General features: G+C 33.7%; 1 long non-coding RNA gene and 1 pseudogene across 2 annotated transcripts in view; one reads left to right on the top strand and one right to left on the bottom strand.

Annotated features, from left to right (window-relative positions):
- LOC143648015 (uncharacterized) overlaps positions 1–23,036 on the top strand; it is a 34,514-nt gene extending 11,478 nt beyond the window's left edge. Inside the window, exons 3-4 of one of the 2 annotated variants that reach the window (XR_013158317.1) lie at positions 15,591–15,681; positions 22,941–23,036. This is a non-coding gene — a long non-coding RNA (uncharacterized LOC143648015). Of the gene's footprint in view, positions 1–15,590; positions 15,720–22,940 lie in introns of those variants that run through there. The other variant, XR_013158316.1, reaches the window with a different exon arrangement.
- Positions 12,839–15,424, bottom strand: LOC143648865 (EF-hand calcium-binding domain-containing protein 14 pseudogene; annotated as a pseudogene).
- Positions 23,037–27,960: the final 4,924 nt, after the last annotated feature.

Here is a 27,960-nt window from a genome sequence, read left to right as displayed (position 1 = left end):
TTAGATTAAGCATCATTCATTGTTGAAGACACTCCTCTTAGCTGATTGCAGATGTTGTTAGCCCTGGATGCAGCTGATGTGCTCATTACTTAAGTCCATGAAATATCCTCACAGCAATAGAAAGGCCAGTGTGCTTTTTTGACCAGACAGCTGGGCACTGTGACCTGGCCAAGTTGACACATGAACCTAAACATCACACCATCTGACCCTAAGCTTTTCTTTGTAGGAAGATTTTTGGTGACTCATTGAATCTTTATTTGTGATTGGTTAGTTGAAATCTATTTCTTCTCAAGTCAGTGTAAGTTGTTTGTGTATTTCTAGGAATTTGTCCATTCCGTATAAGTAGTTTATTGATGTGTAGTTCATTGTATTCTTTTAAGATTTTTAAAAATTTCTTCTGTGTCCATGGTAGCAATGCCTCTCTTAATTCTGATTTAGTTGATTTGCATCCTCTCTATTTTTCTTTACCAGCCTAGGAAGGGTCACATAGATTTTATTATCTCAAAGAATGAAATTTTTATTTTGTTGATTCTATCTATTACTTTTTTGTTCTCCAATACGTTTATTTCTGTTTCAATCTTTGTTATTTGTCTTATTCTAGTTACCTTGGAGTTAGTTTGCTGTTGTTTCTCTGGTGCCTTCAGGTGAATAGTTAGGTTTTTTATTTTTAGCTCTTTCTTCTTTTTTGATATAGGTGTTCAGGGTTATAAATTTCCACCTGGCCCTGCCTCTGCCACACCCCATAAGTTCCGATATTTTTTATTCTTGTTTTTATTTGTCTTCAGATATTTACCAATTTACCTTGCATTTTAGTCTTTGACCCAGTGAGTGTTTACGAGTGTGTTATTTAATCTCCATGTATTTGTGAAAGGTTTTTTTGTTTGTGTGGTTATTGATTTCCAGCTTCATTCCATTATGGCCGGAGAAAGTGCTCTGAATAATTTCAATCTTTTTAAGTTTATGAAGTTCTGTTTTTTTCTATTCATTTTTTTTTACATAATTAAAGTCCTGAGTGAGTCCTGAAAAGACTCTTACTTTTGATAAGTAAGGTGTTCAGTTGGTTCACAATCTTCTACAGCATTATTTCATCATCTAGAGCAGGTATTTCTAGAGCAAATAGCTAAGTTGTTTTTGGTTGGCCTTAGATTTTTTTGGCATAGAAGTAGTGTTGATATACAGATTTGAAAGAATAGGCATGACCCAGTGTTTTCCATGAGACTATAATTTTACACAAATGTTGAGTGAAATTGTCATGGAAGCTCATTGTTGAGGGCTCAGTTCCTACCATCACAGTGATTCTCAGAAAGTGAGTTAATGAATGCAAACTTTCACTGGATTTGAGTGGATAGGAGAAGAAGGGGTGTAAGAGGAAGCAGAACAGGAAAGTGTCAGCTAAATGTGCTATAATTATATGGAACTTTTTGCTTAGGATGTTTTATTTTTATTTTTTTATTGGTTGTTAAGCTGCCTGAATGCACTATACCAGAAATGGAGTGGCTTTTATAAAGGGAATTTAGTAAGTTACACATTTACAGTTCTAAGCCCATGAAACTATTCAAACTAAGGCATCCTAGAAAAGATACTTTAATTCACAAAAGACTAATGTATCTGGAACACCTCTGTCAGCTGGGAAGGCACACTGGTCCCTGGCTGGTCCCTTACTTCTGGGCTCCATTGCTTTCAGCGTCTGTCCCTGTGGGGATTCCTTACTTTGCTGCTCTGGGGCTGACTTTTATCTCTTGGCTTCACTTGGCTCTCTCCATGTTCTGGCTTGCTTAACATTTCATGGCAATGTCTGCTGGGCTCCAAGCAGACATTGTCTCTGTTCCAAACATCTGTGTCTCTGTTCTGTGATGCAACTGTTCTTCAAGGGTGTCTATTGGCTCTGACATTTCTGAGGTTTCTCCAAAATGTTTCCCTTTTCAAAGACTCTAGTATACTAATCGTGACTCACCTGGAAGAGATGGAGTCACATATCCATCCAATCAGAAGGTCACATTCACAAGTGGCCCTTTCAAATCTCCGTGGACATAATCTAATCAAAAGTCTCCAAGCTATAATACTGAGTCAGAATTAAAAGAAATGGTTGCCCTCACCCCACTCCAAGGTTGGGTCAGGATTAAAACATGGCCTTTCTGTGGTACATAATAGATTCAAATTGGCACAATTTTATTCTCCTTGAGGAATTGAGATATCAGTCCTAAAGTGTTAATTGATAGGGACCATCTTGGTAGAGAACCGTACCAAGAAGATGCAAAAAAATGGTGGTAAATGAACTATATGTGTTTTCTTCCATTGTATGAGAATCATTACTGTTACCATTTTTTTTATTAGCTAATAAAATTCAGGCTATGCTAATTCAGAATTTGCCTTTTTTGTTGCCATCTTTACAAGATTTTGAGTGTTAACTTCAAATTTCTCCACCTCTATTGGGTTTAGTATATCTGTAATTGTTTTTGGATTTTGACATGAGTGGATTAAATTAAAGATATTGAACTTTCATTTAAATGACTAACATATTTATTTTTTATGATAATTTTAATGTTGTGAAAGGTGCTTCTAGAAGTTCAATAAGTTATACTAGATATGGTGCTTTGCTTTGATTTGCTTCCAATGAATGGCAGGCTTTCCAAATTTTCTCCAGACAACAGTTTGCCACAACTTTATGAATGATATTGAACAAACTTTTACTGAACAGAATGCAAGTATTTCTTTAAACTGGATATTAATTTACTCCTCTCTATGACATATGATTAAAGATAGAAATCTGAACGTGGTTGAAAGAAAAATAATCCTTTAGATACATTCTTATAAATGTAAACTTTTATCCATTCTTATATCACGAACACCACTGATGTCCAAGGATTCTCTCTTCAATAATTGTTTATTCTCTACACTTTGGGTGAGAAAACATTTTAGAGCAGACCATTTTCCACTTGTGTTTGCCTGTTATTCTTAAGAGCTTACAATATACATTTCTGGAATTCAAATGATCCTATCTTTAAAAATCTTACCTCTTTCCTTCCTGCTTTCTTCTTTTCACAACTAGGTAACACTTTTTCTTTCTGTAATGTAGAGCCACAGAGCCCAGGGAAATCTGCACTGGGAAGTGGTACACATTTCACATTAAGCCAATATTTTTAGTTAATGACTCTTCTTACATCTCTAATCTTTTGACTTTAGTCTCCATGAAGAAAAAGAAAATGTACTATATTTATATTTTATATTTTATATCCTACATGCAAATTCTATACACACATAAGCAATTCTTTGTTTTCTGTTATTTTAATACCCTGAGAAAAAGCATTCATTACAGAATATGGTTAAATTAGTGCTGGTGATTAAAATCTTAGCCTACATTTCTTTCTCTGTGATAATAATACTTTATTTTAAGAAATAACTAATACATATTTCATATTATATGTATTATATATTTAACTAAATACTCTATTTGTGTCCTCCATCTGTTTAGGGTTTCTGACAATGGGATCTCTATGAATAGAAAAGCTATAACTCCTATCACCTGCTTTAACTCTTTGATTGCCTTTGTAAAAAATAATAGAGAAATTTAGATTTTAGTGTATTCCTAGGTGCTTTAATATAACAGGGTCATATTTAAAGACAATAGATATGAGGTATAAGCTATAACAATAAATTAGGTCACTTACATTTTGAAAACAAACATATTTGAAGTTTGAAGATATGATATTATTTATAGTCATTTACATTGTATTTTCTCTACACTGCTAGTTCCCAACCTATGAGTAATCATTGAACTTGACCTTTTTTACTTTTTCTTCATCAGAGCTATTTATGGAAACACAATCACGTTTAAAGTCTATATTTTCATAAAACAAAGGGAAAGTGAATATTTAAGTATACTCATGCATATTATAAACTTGGTAATATGCTAGACACACTGTAGATTTTCAATAAACATTTATTATAGGGTTAAATGTTTTATGTACTAAATATAGCTCTAAATTTTATATCATCAAAATAACCAGAAATGTATCAATGCTTCTAAAATTATTTAAAAAATAGTTTTTCAGAAATGGTGGCTTATAAACTTAAATTTAAATGTGGAGATTTCAGATTTCTGACCTGCAAAGAATATATGTTTTTCAAATAATTTAAATGTGTAGATCTTATTTTAAGAAGTTTCTCTCTTTTGAATTCTTGTTCTACAAGATGTACTTTCTATTCTGCCCATTTGAAAGTACTGCAAAGACATTATCTATAATGATTGCAAATGCTATTCTAACTAGAATATTTAAGAAAAAAAATGGTGGTTGTAGTTTCATTATGAAGAAAACTATCTCATTAATTAAAATAAATTATTTTTAGAATGTGATGTATTAGATTTTCTATTACCATGTAACATTATTATGCATTTTGTAGCTTTGAGCAAAACAAATTTATTTTTAAATAAATTTTATTCAAAGTTTTTGTGGTTCAAGAGTCCAGGCCTGGGTTAACTAGATCCTCTGCTGAGGGTCTCCCAAAACTGTGACCTGAAGGAAAGCACACATCCAGGATATGAATTGTCTCCAGTGATCACTTATGGCCAGATTCTCCCTCATTCATATATTCTAACCACCCTCATGGGTAGGGGATTGATTATACAATATGTGCATAAGAACTCTACCAACCATATGATTTTCCTTTTGTTTTTATTATCTCAAATATAACGATGGACTAAGAATGTTCTGATGGAAAAATGAGAGTTGATTTCTTCTGAAATGCTCTGCTAACTGAATTCAACAAATTTTGCAATAAAATTCCTATTTATGGTGCTGACAATAATGATGATGAAAATATCCATAAGATTTTACACTGGTAGACTTTTCTACAGCATTACCAATTTTTAATGACATATCATGAGTAAACATAAGTTAATTGAATAGAACACTTGTTACAAAAGTGTTAAGTATTACCATCATAATCACCTCTACCTTTTATCAGCCTTGTGATGATTGCAAAGAATAAACATTTATGTAAAGGAGGTAGTGTTTGTGGGAAGGAAAGAGCATTACCATGACTCTGAGTTAATAATAATTAGATAATTTTTACTATAATGTAATACTTTTAAATTTAGGAAATAGAAGAATTTTTCTTATTAATTCTTATGCATGAATTGCCTTTCAAAAATGGAGAACAGAATTGAGATTACTTAAGAAACTTAATTATTGCTCAGATTTCAGGCATCTTGAAAATTAGCAGAGCAGCTTTTCTGAATTCATATTTTCCAACATCAACCATTCTAAATTGCCAACTCATTAGATGTGGGTCATCTCCCAGATAGTTTTAAAAGTACCCAGTGGCATCTCCAAGTCTCTCACCAAAATTTGGGAAGAAATAATACCCTCAAGTGTATCTTGAACCATTTTCAAACTTAAATTTTAGTTTACCAGGGAAAGTGTAATTTACTCCTCAATGTTTCCAAAACCTCTTAATATTTTAGAAGAAAAATTTTAAAAATTAGATTTTTAAAAGGCAATGCTGTACCAAGTGAATAATCTATAAAAAAAATACTGTATTTCTTTGGTACTCAGGAATTCACTTGTTAATATTTTTCGTATTTCCGATATGCACCAGTCAGGATTCAGTCAAGGAAAAAGGTCAATCTAAATAATATGACAATAAAAGATGTTTCTCAAAATCTTTACTTTACATGAATTCAGGAGAAAAATCAGTGAAATTAACAATTGATATCAATTCAGCCTTTCCTTTCCTTCTTGTTCTTGTTTAAGTCTTCTTAAGAACCAATACTTCTGGAGATAGGCTTGCAGTATTGTAGATAGATATGATTTATAATAAAATTGGAAATTATTTTGGCTTCTCTTAATTATATATCATCATCATTCAGCATTATAATTTTAAAATAGTAGATGCAGAAGCTAGGTTAAATAACTTTCTTTTGGTCGTCATTGTTGCTTCCTATGAAATGGAGCTCGAAGGATATTAAGGAATGATGAGAAAGAAAGGAAGAAAGAAAGAAAGAAAGAAAGACACAGATGGGCTCAGGGGGTCTGAAGTTTAAGTTTACATCAGACAGACTTCAGACAATTTTATTCTTAACCAGATCCTGGTTATATACTGCAGGATGACAATAGGTATGCATGCATTTCCTGAGGGAACAAAGTTCTTATCTTTCAGGGTTCTTCCTTCATACTTAAAATAACCATTTGGGGTAAACAAACATTCTCTTCCTCCTAGACTGTCTCACATAAATCAGATAACATAAAGCAGCTTACTGCCGCCACCACTCTAATGCCATCTACTCCCAAGTAGTTTCGCAGGTCTTAGGTTAATCCTATCTCCTACATTTCTCCCTTTTTATTTTATAAGTCGAGGTGACTGTGCCTTTCTTAGGTTGCTCTTAGGCTCTGAAGGAAGGGTCTTACTCGTTATTGGCTCCCAGTCAGGCTCTCTGGCTTTGATTCAGGAGGGAGACAAGAGTTTTTGCAAGAATCACATGGTTAGTGTGGCTTTGCTTAGTGACTGTGCCTGTCTTAGGTTGCCCTTAAGCTTTGAAGGAAGGGTCTTACCCATCATTGGCTACCAGTCAAGCTTTCTGACTTTGATTATTTGTTGTTAAACACAGGTGAGGGGGAAGAGAAAAAGTATAAAGAGTCCCAAACCTAACAATGCAGTTCCAGTGACCACAGCCACTGTGATAATTCCAATGATTCCAAAGACAGCTATCATAATGAGTCCAATTAGTCTCTTAGTCCTTTTCAGATATTCTTTTGCCAAATGGATCAGGACTTGTGTTTCTGGAGAGGGTTGCCAGGATCTTGACATCTGCACCGGCAGCCAAATACCTCTTCTTCTCCTTGCTGCTACAATCATCTCATTTTCCTGCAACATAAATGCTTGGAGACAAGTAAATAGAGAATAATTCTCACAATTAAAAGTTTGATTTCCTATATGTATACAGTGTTTATGGTTGCTATTTAAAGAGAAGTTATAGTTACTAGAATTCATTATAAAAATCGGTCTCAGTCCTAGGAAAATTTTCTATCAATTTCTCCGAATAATGTATTTATCATCCCAAAATTTTGGCACAAATCATCCTCTATGTAATAAACTCTGATTTAGCTTGCCTGTCCATATAGTCTCAGTTATCTTCAACCCCACAGGGGCCACATCTTGCAATTCCATAGGAATCATTAATTATGATAACTGCTCAATCCACATGACTTAACTGCCATTCATTCCAACTTTCTTTCCCATCTAACAGGCAAGTATCATTTGTTTTCATAAAGTTAAATTTGATACCATTTTTCTTCTTCCTTAAGTAGTTTTAGAAGCCTAGAATCTACTGGGCCTGGGAATCCTAAAGTAGTATTCAGATATTTTGGTAAAGTTGGATTGGCCCATGTTAGGGCTCACAGCAGAGGTGGGTTAGGAATATAAACCCAATAAGTATAAATATGTCCCTGTCCTTCTTCAATTAGAGTTATATGTCCTACAATATACATCATCCATTTAGCTGTTTTCATCCGGGTCAACATGTCTGGGTTTTATTCTCTTTGAGGGAATCCAAACTGAGTTTGTCATCTGCAATGACAAGAACAAATCCCCTACCCCACACCTTTACCACGCTTGGTTTCCATAACATCTTTAGCATCTTTCCAATAGATTGGCTACAGCTTCAGTTCTGTTTGGGTTGTATCATTTTTCTTTTCCAAATTACTAAAATGCTGTTACGCAGGAGTCTGTGATGAATTATCATAAATCTTTAAAAAATTTAAAGTAAACAGTGGTTGTACATATTTCCATAACATCATCCTCCTGATCTCCCCCTTTTTGTTTTGAGCATAGACTTTAGCATCCAGTTTGTTCATTCAATAATTCATTGCCCAGAGGGATTATATGGAATTTGTTGTGATATGAATAATAGGAAAAGTAGTATAAAATTTACAAAATTGCTTTCTTATATCAGCAGGACCATTGTCCATTTTATTAGATAGAGGGCATTCCATAACAGCAAAAGCATTAAGTAAATGTGATCAAACATGGCAGAAATGCTCTCCAGATTGTGCAGTAGCCCAGATGAAATGAGAACAAGTGTCTATGATAACATGTACATACTGTATTTTACCAAAATGTGAAATGAACAGCATCCACTTACCATAATTCATTTGCTTTTTGACCTCGAGGATTAACCCCTGATGCAAATGGGAGAGCATTTAAAGGTCCACAGGTTGGATAAGTCCTAACAATGTACTGAGCTTGCTGTTTAGATAAAGATGGAAATTTCTTTCACAGCCCTTTGTTATTGATATGAGTCAATTTATGAAGTGTTGTGGGATCTTGAGTTACCCCCACAAGAGTATCTACTTGCTGATTTTGTAATGACAAAGGACCAGGAAGATTAGTATGAACTCTTATATGCATGATAAAAAGAGGATTAATTCAATTTCTGATTAATGTTTGTAAATGTAAAAACATTCGGGACAATTCATCTCTTTCAAACAAAGAAGCTGTCTCAATGTGAGTAACTATTTGGCAAACATATTCAGAATCAGAAACAATATTAAGAGATTATGGAAAACTTTGCAATACTTGAATTACAGCTGCTAATTTAGTGCACTGGGCTGAGGTATAAGGTGTTTTCTAACTTGTTTTCCACTGGGGTAACATATGCAGCCTGCCCATTTTATTATCATCAGTAAAGACAGTAATAGCTAGTGGGGAAGCCTGAACTATTTTAGGCAAAATCCATTGCGTTCTTTTTTTAAAGATTGTAAAAGTTTTGACATAGGCAAATGTCATCATCAAAAAAATGTCAGCAATTTGTTCTTTGAAGTCACTTAATGCTATTTGCCAAAAGGTATTGAAAATATATAGACTTTGAACCTCTTCCTTTGTGAGATCACACACTATGCGATTAGGATCATGACCTGTGACTTCTTAATTGATATCTTTGGCAACCTTTGGCTATTAAAGAAATAATTTTTTGCAAATATGTATTTAAACATTTTTGTCAATTGTTTGGTAAAAAAAAATCCATTTTAAAACACCATCTTGCTAAAATAGGCCTGTGGGAGATTGCAAGGTAAAGAAAAAATAAAATCAACAGGCTTTTCTAGATCTATTTGAACAAGTTGTCCTTCTTGAATGCATTGTTCAATTAATTGTAATTCTTATTCAACTGCAGCTGTTAACTGCCTTTTGCTTAATAAATCAGAATCTCCTTGTAAAATATCAAACAAGTTCTGTAACATATAATTAGGAATCCCTAAAGTGGCAGGTAGCAAAAATGAAAGCAGAGTGTCAATAGTGACATGTACCCATATGTTCTAGTTTGCTAGCTGCTGGAATGCAATATACCAGAAATGGAATGGCTTTTAAAAGGGAGAATTTAATGAGTTTCCAGTTTACAGTTCTAAGGCTGAGAAAATGTCCCAATTAAAACAAGTCTATAGAAATGTCCAATCAAAGGCATCCAGGGAAAGATACCTTGGTTCAAGAAGGCCGATGAAGTTCAGGGTCTCTCTCTCAAGTGAGACGGCACATGGCGAACACAGTCAGGGCTTCTCTCTGAGCTGGAAGGGCACATGGTGAATACAGTGTCATCTGCTAGCTTTGTCTCCTGGCTTCCTGCTTCATGAAGCTCCCTGGGAGGCATTTTCCTTCTTCATCTCCAAAGGTCACTGGCTGGTGGACTCTCTGCTTCATGGTGCTGCAGCATTCTCCGCTCTCTCTGAATCTCTCTCTCTCCAAAATGTTTCCTCTTTTATAGGACTTCAGAAACTAATCAAGACCCACTCAAATGGGTGGATACATGTCATCCCCTAATCCAGTTTAACAACCATTCTTGACTAAATCACATCAACCAGGGAGATGATCTCATTACAGTTTCAAACATACAGTATTGAATAGAGATTATTCTACCTTTATGAAATGGGATTTATATTAAAACACGGCTTTTCTTAGGGGGCATACTTCCTTTCAAACCAGCATACCATAGTACATAGATTTTTTAATTGAATTCATTGGATTGATTGAAAAGGAATGCAGGAATGTGGATTCTTTATAATTGGTTGTGCGTTTTTGCTAATTTTAAATTTATTGCATGCAATTTTTATGATATTTTCTCACAATAGTGGCCAAATTCCAATTTGCTTGCATGACCAGGCCAGATTGGGTCCTCTGGGAACTCACTAGGGTCCAAGAGGAGCTTCCTAGGACCTAGATATCTTTATAAAAGTGCACCTCCTTCTGAGAGGATAACCAGTCCTCCCAGCTAGAGTGCACATTTTAACTGCTTCTTACCAAGGTCATGTGATAGCAACATCAGTTGCATGTAATGGCAGCATCAAGTGAACAAAAAAGACTCCAGAAGTTTATTTTTTCCTTGCATTCAGCCCTCAAATCTGATCAGCTCCCAAAATAAGCCATGGTTATTTTGAGATAAATTTAGTTTATACACATGTAGTTTATATAAAGACTGGAAAAGCATTAAGATATGGAAAAGCATTAAGATATTTTGGCTTAAAAGAATTTAGGTATTTATATGATTTGAATATGATTCAGCCAGTGATAGATTCATTTATAGTAATATTACTTAGATTAATAGATTAAGCCACCTAGTTTAGGGTGAAAAGAAGTTTTTTTGCCAGTATAATGATACTCAGGGAAAATCAGTATTTTTTATACAGATAACGACATGATAAAAGTTAACGTAAGTTATTTTGATAAAACACAGACTCTTTGCCTTTTATACTAATTATCTAGAAAAAAAATTTATATCTTCATTAGAACAGGCTGAGAGTCCAAGAAAACATTGTCATTTTAGACTCATTAAATCTTTCTTGATTTTGACCATAATTTCCATTTTTTCAAGCTCTTAGCAGTTATTATATTAATTTAGGCTTTATCCTATATTTTTCTCATTTTGTAACATTTATTCATTTTATCTTAAGATAAACTATTCTGTTTTTCCTATTAATAAAAATATATCTTTTAAGTCATTATTTTAAGCAAATATTTTACCACATATAATTACCGTCAAAATTAAATTTCTTAGAATAATGTTAAATACTTAAAATACTTTAGTCAATGTTTCAAATATGCATTAACAATCAATATATAGTTTTTAACAGGAATTTTTAGTTTTAAAGTTCTTAAAATATATTTCTTTTTAAAATATGAATAGGAGCTAAACTCATGGCCGGTTTCCAAATTGCTGTTTGTTGAGAATCTAAGTTAACAAAAAGAGATGGGGTTACCATTCCCATTCCTTGTCACAAGATTTTATTTGTAGCATAGGTATAATTTCAGTAGAATAATTATTTAGATTAAACCAAGGTAACTTAACAGAACACTTTGAGTCAGAACTACAATCCTGAATTTTGTTCAGTATGGCATTGTTCCCGTTGGATATTTTCTGACTCAGGTGTGTATGAATTTTTATATAAAGGCAGCTCATATTGATGTAAAATTTTTATAATTATGCATCCCATCTTAAGTTATTTATTTGCTGTCTTTTTCCCTTGCCTCAGGTTCACACTTCTTTATTTCTATTTTGAAGATTTCTTCAGATCTTCTAATATAGTCTACATATCCTCATTTCATTTGTCCTTTCTCTTCTTTAATTACTCCAAATATTCTCTCAATTTTTCTTTTAAAAATAGCTTCTTTTTTGAAGAGGCTTTTTTAACCTCTTTTTCCCAACTAGGGTTACCTTGTCCCTGGCTATTATTTCCTGGCTGTGTCATCCTTATGCTAATAACTATTTTTCTTTACTATTTTCTTCCTAACAACAAGAACACAGCTTCTTTATTTTTCCTAAACTCCCTTCTGTTATTGCCCCATATGGCCTCACTATATTGTTATGGAAAAATGTTTTCAATTCAGAACTTTCTTCACTCCTTTTCCCTCAATGTCTCCCATCTCACTATGGGGAGTCTGCTTTAGACTTTTCTCTGCTTCATCCACAAAGTCTTTTTCTCTAAAATAAAAATCACTCTTAAACTTTATTAGAACCTTATTTTAGTAATGGCACCATAATGATGTTTTCAACACACAAACATACAAACATACATACATATGTACTCCTCCAGCTGCCTATTGTGATTACCTGTTACCCTGATGCTCCACGGAAAATGCTTACTTACCAGTATGACTTGAGTCCTCTTCTATTGGCTGGACACACGTGCCTCTAATGAGACTTTTCTTTGGTTCCTTAATATTGATTTGGAGTCTTCTTCTTCGAGCCCCACATTGGGTGCCAGATGTTGCTTCCTATGAAACAGAGCTTGAAGGATATTAAGGAATGATGAGAAAGAAACAAAGGAAGAAAGAAAGAAAGAAAGACACAGATGGGCTCAGGGGGTCTGAAGCTTAAGTTTACATCAGACTGACTTCAGACAATTTTATTCTTAACCAGATCCTGGTTATATACTGCAGGATAACAATAGGCATGCATGCATTTCCTGAGGGAACAAAGTTCTTATCTTTCAGTGTTCTTCCTTTGTACTTAAAATAACCATTTGGGGTAAACAAACATTCTCTTCCTCCTAGACTGTCTTACATAAATCAGATAACATAAAGCAGCTTACTGCCACCACCACCCTAATGCCATATACTCTCAAGTAGTTCTGCAGGTCTTATGTTAATCTTATCTCCTACAATTGTTCTCAATTCTTTCAAAGAAGTATTCACATTATCAGAAAAGCTATATATCAATTTGCTTCTTTTAATAACTTTAATATAGCTTTTCAAACAGGTTGAGGATGGCAGTGTCTGTACAGTACTTTGGAGGACTGGAAGATTGATGAGATAAGCAAAAGGTTTGATTATTAGATGAATAGAAATTAGATAGTCAAGGATATATGCATTTAAAAATATGCCTGATGAGGTTAGACACTAATGCTACTTTTAGTCATAAGAATGGATATTTTCCAAATCCATTGGAATCGATTGCTTTCAAGCTCTTTGGTTCTGGCACAGCAGAACCTAGGGATTCCAGATTTCTTGGTAGATCAGCTTCCCATCCACATCTTGGCCAGCCTAGTGGGATAAATCCTGAAGATCTTCAATGCTAGAAATTCCTGGTAGGGAGCTTGGTCTTAGCTGGGCACCTTTGTTGATTAGCCCTTCAAGAACTTGAAAATGTTGGCAATGCTGATGGCTTTGATGTGTAACTGTGTACTCGTTCTTTATCAGCATTTTCTGGAACTGTTCTAGTTTGCTAGCTGCTGGAACGCAATATACCAAAAACGGAATGGCTTTTAACAAGGGGAATTTAATAAGTTGCAAGTTTACAGTTCTAAGCCCGAAAAAATGTCCCAATTACAACAAGTCTAAAGAAATGTCCAATCTAAGACATCTAGAGAAAGATACCTTGGTTCAAGAAGACTGATGAAGTTAAGGGTTTCTCTCTCTCAAGTGAGAAGGCACATGGTGAACACAGTCAGGGCTTCTCTCTCAGCTGGAAGGGCAAATGGCGACCACGGCGTCATCTACTCACTTTCTCTCCTGGCTTCCTATTTCATGAAGCTCCCCGGGAGGCATTTTCTTTCTTCATCTCCAAAGGTCACTGGCTGGTGGACTCTTTGCTTCGTAGTGCTGCAGCATTCTCTGCCTTCTCTGAGTCTCTCTGAGTCTCTCATTCTCTTTTTATAGGACTTCAGAAACTAATCAAGACCCACTCAAATGGGTAGAGACATGTCATCCCCTAATCCAGTTTAACAACCATTCTTAACTAAATCACATCAACCAGGGAGATGATCTCATTACAGTTTCAAATATACAGTATTGAATAGGGATTATTCTACCTTTATGAAATGGGATATATATTAAAACATGGCTTTTCTTAGGGGGCATACTTCCTTTCAAACCAGCACAGGAACCTAATGCTCTAGGGCTTATTTGTGAGAGCACTAATTAGCTGCAGTTTTTCTTTTGGCTTGAATACTTGAGAATCTGAACTATTTCTTTCTTTATGTTTTATGTCTACTGTATCTGTTTTGTTGATCAGTTCATCCAAAGACTCTTCAGAGTGGCAGCTCTATCACCCATTGTGTAGAAGGACAGGTTAGTTCTCTTTTCTACCTTATGGAACCAGATCACTTTTACTACTGGATTAATTCTATGGCTAATAATACTGTTTCATTCATCCCTTCTAGTTTAAGATAATTTTATCTCTGGTATCCAACTAGGGCACTGTTGGTCACCCCTTGTGATGAGGACTGGATATCCTTTTTCAATGTCTCACTGTAGCGAGCTCTGTTTTAACTGAAGGTGATGGAGTGATGTGGTTTCTTCCATTGCTCTCCTTTAGGAGTTGCTGATTTATGTCACTCTACAGTATTTCCATGTTATGTTCATCCATGGTTTTCTGTATTGCCTCCATAGCAACTTGGAAAATATTTAAAATATTGCCAATGGAAGCAACATTCTTTTGAAGTCCCTCTATTGTAGCAAACAGGCTAATTAAGTCTGAAGCTGACTTTGCATTAATTTTGAGGTGGTAGAGGAGAAGTCAAGAGAGGATTCTGCTTATTCATTTTTGTGATATTTATCTAGACTTGTTCAAGCCAAGCTCTTCAGAGTCAATGTTCTCAAGTTGGTTTTGGTTGCTGAGTAGTTCCTCATTAAGTTTTGGAATTTCTTGGACTGTGCTTTTCTGATTACATTCCATTGTTCTGAATTTTTCCTTGAGAGCATCCAGATCCTCCGTGAGAGCAACTTGCATCCACACCACACCAACAAAGTCCATGACACGGGCTGCAAAGAGGATAAAAACACAGAGGGGATAACAGATTTTGTAGCATCTTAGATAATGTCCCTTGACAAAGTGAGAGTAATTTCCAACTACAGTGAATACTGAATCTTCCTCTGAGCTGGACTCAAGCTTGGGTCAAGGGATTCAAGGTGAATTGAAAAAAAATATGTGCTTCTCTTCGGCTTTTTGTCTCCAGCTGTCTGCAGCCAGGCCAATCAATGTATTGAGTTCTTTGCACTTTTTAATCTTCTTGTGTGGGGTGATTGGAGCACCAACTCTTGAGCTGCCAGGTTTGTACCCAATACCCGATTATCTTGTTACCTTGGGGTTGTCTTCCAGGGTGGGGAATTCAGGGTCAGAGTCTCTGGATGTAAAAGTAAAAAGTAAAAGTAAAAACAGACCAGATCTGCTGAAGGTTGAGCTTTGGAGCCCAGAGAAAACTAGCACTCACATGGGTGAGGGAAATCACAAAGAAGGAGCCAGGGAATTGTTGAGCATCAGTTAGTTAAGAAGCTAGAAAAGGGGCAAACTTTTATCTCCCAAAGGAGTAAAAATGTCCAAGTCAAGAATGAGAGGGTCTTAGCCCTGAAAAGTAAGTAATATTCTTAAGTATGTCCCTGGGCAATGTTTAGTTTTGTAATTTATATGATAAAATAATTATAGCATATAGTTATACCTCATTTTTGATCCTTCCTAATTTTTAAAAAAAATATGTAAAATAAAAGCAATATTTAACTAAAACCTAAAATATGACATGCAAATATTCCATTTTTTAATTTAAAAAATGAAATGTGTTTTGTGTAAGAATTCTCAGGAAGAGTTTATCTATTTTTATTTCTTTTTCCAGACTAATCACTTGACAAGAAAGTTCAAATAGGCAAAGAATGGGCAACTATTCAATTTCCCAAATGCGTCACAGAAGACAAAGCAGAATAAAGGTGATGTGTGTTTTATCTTGGTCATTTAGACAGCAACAGAGTTGATATTTGCACTTTGAATAAAAAAATAACTTTTTGGCATTATTTATTTTCCTCAAGGAACAGATCATATGCAAAAAAATCACATCTCAGAGAAAAAAAATCTTTTAGCAACCATATTACATGACTGCAATTTTCCTTTTTAAATCTTAGAATGTGGTTGTCACAAAAATGTCAAGGAAGATAAAGTAAAGCAGACCTTCAACTGTGTCTCATCAGAGTTCATTTCTGGAAAGGCCAGTTTAGAACAGAGAGACTGCCCAGTGGTAGACCTATAATTGTCTGTGTCCTCTTTTTGAATTTTCCTTTCCTTTCCTTTTCTCAGAACAAGATCAACCAATGATGGAGTGACATATAAATAACCTCAGGGAACAATTCTTTTGAATTTCATTTATATCATTTATATCAAGTATATGAAGTTTGGATATGTATAATTCTGTTTATCTTCAGACTATTGTGAGAATAAAATTATATCAAACCTGAGAAATTATTTTAACAACTTTTACACTTTTTCAGGAATTACTTTTAAGGGCAGTTTTTGTTTTCATAAATCAAATACTTCAATTGTTTTTAGAGATTATAAGAGCAATACATGAAATTCCAGAAATGCTATTTAACAAACATCAGTGTAAAAGAAAAACAAAAAGAACCAAAACTCAGCAAAATTCCTCCACTGGAGGTAACAGTAAAATTGAGGAATATATGTTCTTCCAGACATCTTTATTTACAATCAGAGAAGCACACAGACATACCTGTAATTTTCTACGTATAATAAAATATTAAAATGGATATTTCAACCGACATGAAAATTTGAAAGACATTGCATTGCAATGTGGTGCCTGAGTTACAGGATGATGAAGCACTTTTAGAGGAAACCAGAATAACTGATTGCACTTTTAATTTCCCTTGCCCTCTTTGTGAGAATAACTGGGTTGAAAAAGGGGGAGAGGATCTTAAAGGAAAGTTTCTCTAGAGAAATCTGATTTTGAGTGCTTAGGGACCATATCTTTTCTACACTAATATGGGATTGGGAGTGTTTACTTATAAACCTGTGCTGGTTTGAAAGGATGTATGTACCCTAGAAAAGCCATGTTTTAGTCCTAATCTCATTTTGTAAAGGCAGCTGTTTCTTCTAAACCCCGTTCGGTACTAGATATTTGAAACTTTAATTAGGTTATCTCCATGGAGATAACCCACACTCAATCAATGTGGGTATTAAACTTGATTAGATAGAGATGTGTCTACACCCATTCTATGTGGGTCTTGATTAGTTTCCTGGAATCCTATAAAAGAAGAAACATTTTGGAGAAACTTGGAGATTCAGAGAGAGCAGAGAAGAATGACAGATTCATGAGAAAGCCACAATAGAGAACATCTCAGAACCATGAAGCAGAGAGTCCACCAGCCAGCTACCTTTGGAAACGAAGAAGGAAATCATCTCCTGGGGAGCTGGAGAGGAAGCTAGCAGACAATGCTTTGCTCACCATGGGCCCTTCCAGCCGAGAGAGAAACCCTGACTGTATTCATCATGTGTTTTCTCACTTGAGAGAGAAACTCTGAACTTCCTTGGCCTTCTTGAATTAGGATATCTTTCTCTGGAAGCCTTAGATTGGACGTTTTTATAGACTTGCTTTAATTGGGACATTTCCATGGCCTAAAAACTGTTAACTTGCAACTTATTAAATTCCCCTTTTAAAAGCCATTCTGTTTCTGGTATATTGCATTCTGACTGGTAGCAAACGAAGACAAACCCCAAAACTAATGGGAAAGGGGCTTTATGAGATCATTGTGGGAGCTATACATCCAGTTACCAATGCAGAACCATGTGAACACATAGCTACGGTCTTTCTTAGGGCTTGGGGAAAAAACATGTACTCTAGCAGTATCACAATTATAATTATCACAATTCCAAGATGGATATTTAGGGTCTATGTATATTTTTTGCCTCAGCACATCATTTTATAAACATTCTCACATATGCTTGTGCATTTGCTACTTTATAATAAAGTCTAAAACTGGACATGTTGGGCCAAAGTACTCATAAATTTTTATTGTTGTTATTGATATGTGTTGCTAAGGCCTCTTAAATTAAATTAAATTAAATAAATCAAATCAAATTTTATATACCTAGACACAAGGTATTTTATTGAATTGGAAGAAAAGGTAATCAAATAAGAAAACACAAAAGAAAAAGTTTTGTACAATAAAAATCACACCACAAATATATTGCATACCTGAATATATATGTATATATTTTAGATCTATTCCTATATTTTCTACGAATGTATATAATTATGAAAATATTAAAAAATTTCTATTGTGATTTTTATAAAAGCACTGTAGATGATTATTTAATCTGCCAATTAATAGACCCAGAGGAGGACTGGGTGCAAGAGAAATCAATGATTTGGAAGAAAATATTAGAATTTCCATTTATTTATCTGCCTGAAATAAAAATAGAGAAACATCCAGCTTTATTGTCGTTCCACATAGGCATTCATATTGATATTCTCACTCAATCCGAATGTTGGTCATGTAGCCTACATGTAGGGAAGGGTGCTGAGAAAAGAATACATGGATTGTAATGGACTCTCTCACATATAAATTAGCTTTCTGACTATTGCAATGCATTTCAGTTGACATAGAACGTGCTTTTGTTTTTTAAAGATGGCTCTCATATGAGAGACTTAAACATAAAATGTAGGAAGACAGAGACTGTATCTCATCATCTTTTATCTCTTGGAAATTCACTAATTATCTTGCAGCAAGGAAGTTCTTAAGTTGCAAAACTTGAAATAAGTTATGCAATTCTTTAAAAGCTTTTTTCTTTTTGGAAAAATCCAACACCATCATCCATTACCAAAACACTTTCATCATTCCAAAAAGGAACTGTGCATTTTAAGCATTAACTTCACATTCCCTATCCCTATGCCATCCCCTGATAAATTTATTCTATATTCTGACTCTGTGAATTTGCTTATTTTAATTTTTTTAAGTCAAAGAGATCATACAACATTTGTTCTTTATTGTCCTCCCTATTTCATTCAACACAATGTCTTCAAGTTTCATCCATAAGGTCAATGTTTCAGGACTACATTTCTTTTTATACCTTAAGAAGATTCCACTGCATGTATATGCCACATTTTATTTATTTGTTTAGCATTTGATAGACATTTGTTGCTTCCATCTTTTGGCCATTGTGAATAACGCCATTATAAACATTAAGGTGCAAATATCTGTTCAGTTCTTTTGGTTACATATCTAGCATTGGGATTGTTGGGTTATATGTTACTTTGATACCTAGCTTTCTAAGGAACTGCCAAACTCTCCACAGTGGTTGTGCCGTTTTACACTGCAACCGGAAATGAATGAGCATTTATTTTTCTCTGCATCTGCTCCAGTGCTTGTTACTTTCTTTTTTTTTATAGCAGTCATTCCAATGCATATGAAATGCCATTTCATTGTGGTTTTAATTTGCATTTCCTTAATAGCTGTGAGCATAATTAACAGCACTGAAATCTCTATCTGAATGTTATTAAAATGGGAACTCTTCGATTGAATACATATAACATTAAATTTAAAGAAATCCGTGCATATTACAAAAACAGTGAACCCCAAGTTAAACTATGGACTATATTTAATAGTATAAATTATAAAAGTATGCAATCATCAATTATAACAAATGCTCTATACAAATGTAAGGTGATACTAATAGGGTGATATATGGGAATCCTGTATTTTATGTATGCTTGTTTTGTAAACCTACAACTTCTCTAATAAATATTCAACTGTTCCAACTTTTTGGTCACTTCTGTTATAAAAAGAGTCATCAGTATTTTGCTAAATTGCATATATGAAGCCATACCTACACCTACTGACATTAAGATACCCCCACACCCACCCTTCAAAATAAATTTGTCGTAAAAATAAATGAAACCATAACTGCTTTCTTGAAAGTAGCTACTGTTATGGAAATAGCCTTTTGAAAACTGGTGTTTGGAAATATTTTTGTAATTTTATATTTAATGCCATGAACACTACAGTAAGTTAGGTATGAAAATCATACAACTCGAAATTTTGAATATTGGAAACAAGTTTCTAATTGATCACAAATTTTAGAAAAATAATTTGAACTTTTTTTCATCGCAAACAGTCTACTTTAGAGAGCATTGGCATTTAGTTGCATGATTTCAACAAAATAATTTGTAGAGCTAGTGGGTTTAATTAGAAAAAAAGTGAGATGTTTTAGTAAGGATAAAAAAGAAAGTAGTTCTTTTATTTTAATGTGTATTTCTTTGTTTTTTCAATTACTACTAAAACAAAGTGTTGATGTATTTTGAACTCAGACCTAAACCTTCAAATCATTAGCTCATAAAGGAATTTTGTAAAATAGTGAATTAATTTAAATCAAAGGTTTAATTTTAATATATATAAAATAAAAAAATCTTTATTTCATTATTTTAAATCTGCTTCTTAGCATGTTTTACAGTGTATACAAAAGAAAATTTGTGCATGCATGCAATTTATAAGAAAATATGCAAATATTGATGGTTAACTTAAATTTTTCACCAAATGGATGTATAAACAAAATCATTTTGAAATAGAAGTGCTTGCTGCCACCCTATTGTGTACATATTAATTTGTTCCATAAACACTTTTAAGATCACAGTAAGGGACATTTACAAACTATTATTGCTTTGCTTAATGGATAACAGTTCTACAAGAGTGATGTAAAGATGAATTATACATAGATCCTCTAACTAAGCAATTTAAAGTCTATTGTTTTTTATATAATTTTACAGACTACAACAGTTTTTTGAAGCAAAGAAACAATTGTGCAGTTATATTTATATATTTTATTTATATCAATTAATAATGATAAATAGATATTTTTAAATTGTGGTTAAATTTAGGAATATATATTAAATCTATATTCACAATGAAAGGAGTGGATATATGTATGTTAATTCTAGTTTCATATTCATGAAAAACAAGATTATGGCTTCCATAAGCACAAAGATTTAGTTGATGTGTCAAGCTTTATTAAGATTTGTTTGTGTATTTTAAGCTGATGAATGTCACGGGTAAAGACTCAAACTTCAGTGAGCTCTATAGAGCCTATCTAAATTGTGGGCGATCTTATCCATACTTAGATAGCTTTTTAAGACAATGATCAAAAGTCTTTATTGTAAAGGGTAAGACAGTAAATATTTCAGACGTTCTCTGTTACAACTACATATCTCTGTTGAAATGCAAAAGCAGTCATAGACAAAATGTAAATAAGTAGGTACGACTGTGTTCCAAGGAAACCTCATTTCAAAAGGAGGTGATGGGCTGAGTTATGAAACAATAATCCAGGGATTGCATGTTTCTGTACCATCTCATGAACAGAAACTTTAACCACTAATTTTCTCCAGGTAAAACATGTAGATGGAATTCATAAATCATCGAAATATTTAGATCTCTAAGCCCTAAAACAAGTGATGTCTGAAATTGCTGATGATTCAACTAGTTGGATTCCTAAGCATCTGTTTTAGGATTGAGCTATTACTTTCATTTTATATCTTGATAGCCCCTCTTAAACTTCAGATATCATTGTATTTCTTGATTCTCTAATATGAAGACACTTTTACATTCCTCAAATAAATCCTTGTCACTCATGTAGATTATCTTTTAAATATAAAGATATGAATCATCATGGTATACTATTCAGATATTTCCATGTATCTAACAAATTGATTTAATCTAAACATTTTTCTCATTTTATTATTTTTTTTATATTTTTACTTTTTGCATTATATTGTCAGTTTATAAACAATTATAAAATACAGGATTCCCATATGCTCCCTGTGGTAGTTAGATTCAGTTGTCAACTTGACCAGGTGAAGACACCTAGTTCTCTTGCAGTGGACATGAGCCAAGGGTATGTGAACCTCATCTGTTGCTCCTTATATCTGCAGTTGGCTAGGAGGTGTGCCTGCTGCCGTGAATGATTTTGACTTAATTGGCTGGTGCTTAAATGAGAGAGCTCAATGTAGCACAGCCTGAGCAGCTCAGCATACCTTATCTCAGCACTCGCAGCTCAGCCCAGGCCTTTGGAGATGAAGAAAGGAATCACCCTGGGGAAAGTTGGTGGAACCCAGAGGCCTGGAGAGAAGGCCAGCAGAGACCATCCTGTGCCTTCCCAGACCATCCTGTGCCTTCCCACATAAGAAAGAACCTCAGTTGAAAGTTAGCTGCCTTTCCTCTGAAGAACTAACGAAATAAATCCCCTTTTATTGAAAGCCAATCCATCTCTGCTGTGTTACATTCCGACAGCTAGCAAACTAGAACACTCCCTAGTATTAAAAAATTCATTAATGTGGCAATTTGTTATAATTGATGAAAGCACATTTTTATAATTGTACTAGTTAATAAAGTATATGATTCAACTTAGGGTTCACTGTGTTGTACAGTTACATGGATTTTTTTTCTTAATTTTAATTCTAGTAACATATATGTAACCTAGTTTTCCCCTTTAAAACACATTCAAATATATAATTTAGTGTTGTTTATTATGGTCACAATGTTGTGCTATAATCATGACCATTACCAAACTTTTCCATCATCTCAAGTAGAAACTCTGTATATTTTAATATTTAAGTTCTTATTTCCTACTCCTATCCCCTCCCATCCCCCATAACCTAGATTCTAGATTCTGATTGTATACATTGGCTTATTCAAAATATTTCATATCAGTGAGATCACATAATACGTGTCCTTCTATGTCTGACCTATTTCACTCAACATATGATTTCAATGTTCATCCATGCTATATACATGTACCAGAACTTTCATATAAGTTCAACTTATCATTATATCAATTGAGCCTTTTTCATTATGTTTATAAGACACTTCTACATCATGGAAAAACTATATTTTCCTACTTTCTTGTTAAAAGTATCATAGTTTTATCTAGCTAACAAGTTAGCTCTCTCTGTATATTTTTATTTATACCACATGATTTTTAATGATTTCCAAATGATTCATTTTAAATACTTTTTATTGTGGAAAATGTAAGGAGATGCAAAAAACAGACAAAAGAATACAATGAACTGTTGGATCCATCATTCAGTCTCTCAGTTATCAATTCATTGTCATTGTGTTTCACATTTTCACCCAAGAATTTCCCTTCTCCCATTTTATTCATTTATTTATGGTTATCATTTTGCTTTGTTTAGATCAAAACAGACTCTGAAAACTGATGTAGAGAAGAGGTTTATTGAACTAAAGTAGCATTAATGTGGAACAGCAGCAAAAGGTTTCTGCTCAAAGCGTAAGTTTTAGGCAGGTAGTATATATGGCTGCTAGTAACAAAGGGAGGTATGGAAATGGGCCATGTTTCATTAATTTTGCAACTTGGACAGGCAGAATGTCCTTGCAGCAGCAGGGCTATCTAGTGAAGATAAGTAAGTTTGTTGGTGTAAGCATGATTTGTTTCTTTTCTGTAGGAGCAAAGTGCTGTATGTCAGCCAGACTCAGTTGTTCTCTGCTGCCTCTTTATAGCTCCCTAGATAAAAACAAAGCTCAAGCATATCAAATTGATTAGTGAAGCTATTAACCATTCCATTTTCACAGCTTTTATTAAGGTAAAGTTTTCAAAGCAATACATTTATCTATTTTAGTTTACAGATCTCAGAAGTAGTGAAGCATCATAGAATTGTTGTTAAAAGCAGCCTCTCTATCATGATTCTACTTCTTTATCCTTTACTAGTTACTGTGAGCATGCCACTTAATATCTCTGTGAATGTCTGACAATAGTTTTATCAGGAATTAAATATGATAGAATATAGAAAAGATTTCGGGTGCCCACTCGTCACCCCAAAATCTCTCAATGACCTAATGTATTCTCTTGGTTAGTCAATTTCTTTTCCCCAGCATCAACTCAAGTCACTAATGGAACATTTGGGAAGTCACTGTATGCCTGGTGCTATCTGTACTCTACCTGCTAGCAGTGATGAGATTGGTTTTCAGCCAGAGAGTAAGTGATACAGCTCTCAAATTTCATCTTATTGCCTTTTTTTTTCAGACCACTGCTGACACAGAATGTTGTCAGTTGCATTATCCAGGAAAAAGACTCAGGGGATTTTGACTGTGCATGATATTTATTAGATGGTGCCCTTCAGATTTGCAAATATAGAAAGGAATGGATAGAAGCAGTTTTGGAGTCTACTCTGTCATGTAGACTCCATTACACTCTGAAAAGTATGCTCAGGTGATAATCTTACCCATCATGGCCATCACGTATTAGTCCAAAATATTGTAATTTTTGCAGCACTGCTTCTATCAATCATTAAATGTGGGCCACCATGTAAAAGGAATGGCTTTAGAAAAGATGCGTTACTGGAGCAGAGGCAATTTCAAAACGGCTGTTTGCTGAGGGTTTTCTATCACATTCCAGCAACTGGTTCTTAAGCCTTTTTTTTCTGAACAGCAAGACATCATGCCCAACCCCTTCAAACTAATTGTTAACTATTATTATGCCTTTCAAAAGAACATGTTAAATCTGACGTGTGTTTTCCTATGCACCTATTGATTGTAATGCCATTGTAAATGAAATAACTTTTAATTATTTTTTCTAGTAGGTTATTTCTGATATATATTTAGGCAATCTTTTTGTAAAGTAATCTTTCATTTGGTCATTTTGCTGAATTCTCTATTAGTTCTATTTATTTATTATTTGGAATTTTTCTTGCTTGAAAACCATATTGTCTGAAAGTTAGGATTTGTATGTTTTTCCCTTATATTCATGCATACAACTTATTGTGTCCACAGATTGTTTTTGTTAAATTCGGTTGTTCTAGTTTGCTAGCTGCCAGAATGCAATATACCAGAAATGGAATGGCTTTTAAAAAGGGGAATTTAATAAGTTGTTAGTTTACAGTTCTAAGGTCAAGAAAATGTCCCAATTAAAACAAATCAATGGAGATATCCAATCAAAGGCATCCAGGTAAAGATACCTTGGTTCAAGAAGGCCAATGAAGTTCAGGTTTCTCTCTCAAGTGGAAGGGCACACGGCGAACACAGAATTTCTCTCTCATCTGGAAGGGCACATGGTGAGCACGGCATCATCTGTTAGCTTCTCCTGGCTTCCTGTCTTCATGAAGCTCCCCAGGAGGCATGTTCCTTTTTCATCTCCAAAGGTCACTGGCTGGTGGACTCTGCTTCTCATGACTATGTCGTTCTGCTCTGCTCTCTCTGAATCTCTTTCATTCTCCAAAATATTTCCTCTTTTATAGGACTCCAGAAATTTATCAAGACCCACCCAAATAGGTGGAGACATGTCATCACCTAATCCAGCTTAACATCCACTCTTGATTAAATCACATCTCCAGGGAGATGATCTGATTAGTTTCAAACACACAGTATTGAATAGGGATTATTTTGCCTTTATTAAATGGGATTTAGATTAAAACATGGCTTTTCTAGGGAATATACATTCTTTCAAACCAGCACATCAGTACGTGATAAATAGTTGATGTGATAGAGGGTTCTGATATTTATTTTTCTCTTTAATTGGAAGGCTTAGCAATTTCAAAAGTGTTTACCATACTTAGTGTAGTTCCTTTGTTAATATAACTTTTCAAGCTTATGAAGAGAGGAAAGTTTCTGGTATTTCTAACGCATGAATAATTGTTTTAAAAACTTTATTGTGGTAACATATATACAACTCAAAATGATGATGTCTTCAAGGTTCATTGATATAGCATGTATCACAACTTTATTCTTTTTTGCAGCTGAATAATATTTCATTACGTGTATATACTGCAATTTTTTTACATATCCATCTGTTGATAGACATTGCAATTGCTTCCATTTTTTGATAATGGAATATCAAAATTTTTGTGAATAATGCTATTTTAAATATATGTGCACAAATATCTGTGTGAAACTCTGCTTTCATTTCTTTTGACCATATACTTAGAACTGCCATGTCATACACCCTTCTATGTTTAACTTTTTGAAGGACTGCCGAACTGTTTGAAGACCAATTAAAATATTTTTTATTAGGTGTTACAGGTTTACAGAAAAGTCATGCAGAAAATACAAATTTCCCATATCCTACTGCCTATGCAGGTTTCCCTAATAAGGAAAATTTAAATTAGTGTGGTACCTTTGTTATAACTGATGAAACAAATCTTTTTTATCCTGAACGTGCCTCAAACTTCATGTTATTTTTCCTGCCTCAACTGGCTCATGTAACTCTTCTCCTTGAATCTATGAATGTTGTGTGTTAGCTAATAGATTTTCTAATGTGGAATATCATTTTATTTCTTTAATAAGTCCTGATAGCAGAATAGTATTTTTAACACATGATAAATTCTATTTGCAATATTCTACTAGGGGAGTGAGATTTACTTTTTTTCATTTTTTGAGTTGGACTTTTTAAATTTTGAAATCAATTATATTAGCCTTGTTAAATAAATTGACATGCTCCCGATTTTTATATGACTTTAAATTATTTAGTAAGATGAAAATTTTATATTCCTTAACCATGTGGGTTTTTCCCTCTAGAAATTGTTGGAAATGGCATTTTGATTATTTGGGGATGCAGATCATTGTTTTTACAGATTTTAGTAATTTGCATTTTCCTAGGTAATTGCACATTTCATTTAGGGAGAGTCAGAGGTAATATAATAGTGGCTAAGAAATTATTTGCTATCCAGATTTCCTTTGACTTTGCTGTCCAGTGTCTTTAAAAATTTTGAAATTGAAAAGCTTTAGTTAGGGTAGGAACTTTTTCTTTCTGTGTTCTTAACTACTCCATTATTTTACACAGACATCCATTTCTCTTGAATTGAATTATCCCTGAAAACATTTGAGAATGCTAGCTCTGTTATAAAATTGTGAACATGTTGGTACAAATTTTGCAAATTACTTTCTTTCAAGTGTTTAACAATTTCCTCTGCCTCTACATTTTTTCTTTTTACATTATTGAAGTTATATTAGTGTTATCTATTTTTTTTCATAATTAGCTAACTAGCTTCTGGTTTTATTGGAACAATTATAATTTTGTTGTGTTTTGTCTCAGTTCATAATTTTTGCTCTAAAATTCTTAGCTTCTTACATTTAATGTTTGATTTGTTTATTTTAATTAATTTTGCTTCTAATAAGTGCTGTTAAGGTATCATTATTATCCCCTGAATTGAAATTTGACAGCCCTGCATGACTAATTTTCATCCTAATTAAAATATTCAAAGTTATATCAGTTTTATCCAAATGGCGATTGACAGATTTTCTTTTGAAATTCTTAGGATTATTGATAATTTTGACTACTCTTTGCTTTTTTTACTTCAAATCAATTTTCCTTATAGTCAGACAATGTGGCTCAAATGATATTTATGTTTGGAATTGGGTGATATTTGGAACATTGGACATTTTTTGAATATTCTATATGCTTTCAAAGCTATAATATATGTAAGAGATATTAAAAATAGAGCTATTTTAATTTCATTTTTGACAAAGGATCAAAGGTATTACAGTACCTCAAAAGATGGGGCTTGCGAGAGCAAAGGTTAACAAACCATAGCCTATAAAATAGGTCATAATATGGCAAAAGAATCCCTTGGGTATCCATAATTCCTTAGATCACAATTTGTACAATGTATTTTACATATAATGAGATGTGGAATTATTGTAAAAACATCAAAACATTCAGTATTCGAAATTTCTTTTTTAAAAATATATTGGTCATTTAAAATTTTATGAAGAATTACAAGCATTATATTATTGGTCAAAAAAAACAGTTCTATACTGACTGGTGTTATCAGAAGAGAAACTCTGATACTGGATTGGAATGAAATTTCATTTATTATGTACCAGATGCAAATAATTCCAGACATTAAAGATCAGATATAAAGACACATGGCTTTTTAAAATTAAATCTGCTATTGTTTATTAAATCAACGCTCAAATCCCACAACTCAGAAAGTATTGCTGCTTTATTACAATGTGCTTTGCCTTTGATGAAAGAGCAGAGAAAAAGAGAACTGATCACAATTAGCATTCCCTTCACCGGACACAGTAAAATAATTGCAACTTGAAATCACATTACATTAATCGAGAACTCTAATGGAAATTTTCAGAACACTGGTGTGTTATTAAAAATCACTTTACATTCCAGTATTCTATTGTACGTCTTTGAATTCACAGGGAAATATTTCCAGCAATTGGCCCACTAGTGACTCTAGTATTTCCAGC

This window comes from Tamandua tetradactyla, chromosome 10 (assembly GCF_023851605.1).
Source record: "Tamandua tetradactyla isolate mTamTet1 chromosome 10, mTamTet1.pri, whole genome shotgun sequence".
Taxonomy (NCBI): domain Eukaryota; kingdom Metazoa; phylum Chordata; class Mammalia; order Pilosa; family Myrmecophagidae; genus Tamandua; species Tamandua tetradactyla.
This window is presented reverse-complemented; position numbering and strand designations above follow the sequence as displayed.